Raw genomic sequence first — 2880 nt, forward strand, 5'->3', positions numbered from 1 at the left:
GCTAGGGCTGCCCCCATGTCTGCGGGCTTGCTTTGGTGGCTCCAGTGATCTCGGCCACACTCACAAACCAGGGGTGAAGTCCAACATGGCCACAGGAAAACAGACAAGAGGAGAGTGACCTGAAGACAGAGATGTTGACAGAAGCCAGATTCATGCAGATTTGATGTAAGATGTAATGGGCAGTTTTTGGAGACTTTTGAGAAAAGTGCCATGATGCAATTATTATTTGAAAAAGATCACTTGTTACTCCAGGATAGACTTCAGTGAAACAAAAGTGGAAGCCACCAGCTAAGGGGTCTTTATGATATCCTGGCAATATATTCTTATGGCTTGAACTAGGGTAGTAAAGGCAGAGGTGATGGAAAGAGATTTTGAAGAACATTTTGAAGATAATCCAACGTGTCTTACAGGTGGACTGGATGAAGTTGGATCAATGAGAGAAAGAGATAACCCAAAAGAGGGTTCTGCAAGCTGGACTCATCACTCAGCCCTACAGCAACGTAGAGTGTGTTCCTTTTGTTGTCCCAGACACTTGTCCAGAGGGATAGCATTGCCTCTCTTCTGCTACTTTCAAGGCACCAGCAGATTCAACATAAGATGGTGTGTTCTTCACCCCTGATTACCAGTGGAAAGATGAAGTGTGAGCTCTGTAAAACTATTTCACCTCTTTAATTCTTAAGTTCCCCTTTCAAATGAAAGTAATCAAGGCACCTGGGTAGCTCAGTCAATTAAGCATCTGACTCTTGATTTTTGGCTCAGGTCATGATCTCTGGGTCATGGGATCAAGCGCCAATTGGGACTTCACATTCAGCAGGTAGTCTTCTTGTCCCTCTCCCTCTGTTCCTTCCCCACTCATGCTCTCTCTTCTTCTCTCTTTCTCAAATAAATGAATCAATAAAATTTTAAAAATATATAAAATAAAGTAGAAGTAATCACTGACATGACCAAATGAGGATATGGAGCAACAGGAACTCCAGGAACAGCAACATTCATTACTGATGCAAATGCAAAATGGTACTGACCACTTTGGAAGACAGTCTGGCAGTTTCTCTAAAAAGTAAGCATGCTGTCCTTCAGTAAACAAAGGGATAAATGAACTGCAGTACATCCAGACAACAGAATATTATTCAGCACTAAAAATAAATGAGCTATCAAGCCATGAAGTCATGGAGGAAATTTAAATGTGATTTACTAAGTGAAAGAAGCCTACCTGAAAAAGCTATGTCCTGCATGATTCCAACTCTATGACATTCTGAAAAAGGCAAAACTATGTAAACAGTAAAAGGTCAGTGCTCACCAGGGGTGAGATGGGGGAGAAATGAATAGGCAGAGCACAGAGGATTTTTAGGGCAACAAAAATGCTCCATATGTTATCACAATGATGGATACATCTCCTTATGAATTTGTCTAAACAGAGTACACCACACCAAGAAAGAAGCCTAAGGTAAACTACAGATTCTGGGTGGTTATGATGTATTAATATAGGTTCGTCCTTTGTTTAAAAAAAAAAAAAAAAGGAATGTATCGTTCTGGTGAGTGAGGTTATGCCTGTGCCAAGGTAGGGAAAAATGAAAAATATCTATACTTCCCTCTAGATTTTGTTGTAAACCTAAAAATGTTCTAATAAAATAAGTTCTTACAAAATAGTGAAGTAAAATGAGGGTAATAATATCCACTTTATAGGGTTGCTATGAGACTAAGTGAGCACCTTCTGTGGGCAACACCCTCCCCTAGGGGTGCCATCTTTACACGGAGTGAAGGCAGCATTCTCCATGAAATATTAGTTCTCTGGGTTGTTAGTAAGTACTCTCTGGGAAAATGTTCCTATATTCAAATACATTTGTAACACACCAAGTTAAAATGTCTCCTCACAGCTGGGGATTCCAGAGCCTGCAACAGGCTCAGATGTATGGTGACTTTTAAAGCAGTTTTTAGCACAGGACCTTATTTTCTAGAGTATCTCCTTCAGCGACTTAGATGTGTCACATCCTGGGAAGTACTGTGGTAAAAGCAGCATATCCTAGGGGCCCCTGGTCAACACTCAGCAGAAATAATCATTAACGCACTCACCTCTCGGGTGTGATGAGGGAGGAGATGGGTGGTGTGGAGGAGTGGACTCTGAGGTCAACTCCAAGAAGTCAAATGCCAGGCAAGGTGCTAGAGTCACATGGAACTGGGAGGGCAATGCAATCAGGGAGTTTGAGGTCAGAGATCAGAGGTGGAACCCCAACTCTAAGAGCCCCAAAGCTAGGAGAACTGGGAGATGGAGGAGTGTTGAACACAGGGCGTCAGAGATGCCTATCTTTGGTTTGGCATTTTCTCTGTGGACGAAGGGTAAGGTCTTTAAGAGGTAAGGACTGATTTGCATGGATTTGCCAATGGACAGAAATGGGTCACTTTGCACCAAGGCAGGTGCAAGGCAGGTACCTCTTTTGGAGCAGCAAACATGTAGAGACCCCTTGGAGGTAGGCGGGTGGTAAGCAGGGCTCAAGGCAGGAATTGGGGAGAGGAACCCAAGATGGACCCGAAGGGTGAATATCTTGTTTCTCTGTGTTGCACAGGCTCAGCTGGAGCCCCCCAAGATTTCTCTCATCCTAGGTCACAAGTTCACAGAGGAGTCCCATGCAAGACCTAGGGAGCTCCAAAAACAGCCAGAATTTTGAAGCACCTGAAAGATACAACCACGTTCCTCTCTTGCCCTCTTCCTTATGTTCGAAGTTCCATTCTTCCATTTCGAGTGTATTCTTGGCCGATCTAGAGATGCACAGAAGTCCATTTTTAAAAACATCGTGAGCCAGGAATTTAGGCTTTCACTCAGCTGTTTCTCTGGCAAAGTTCCTCAACACATTTATCATCTACCCACTCACCAGTATCACAAAT

The sequence above is a fragment of the Enhydra lutris genome, unplaced genomic scaffold (assembly GCF_002288905.1).
Source record: "Enhydra lutris kenyoni isolate GAN:26980312 unplaced genomic scaffold, ASM228890v2 scaffoldscaffold1, whole genome shotgun sequence".
Classification (NCBI taxonomy): domain Eukaryota; kingdom Metazoa; phylum Chordata; class Mammalia; order Carnivora; family Mustelidae; genus Enhydra; species Enhydra lutris.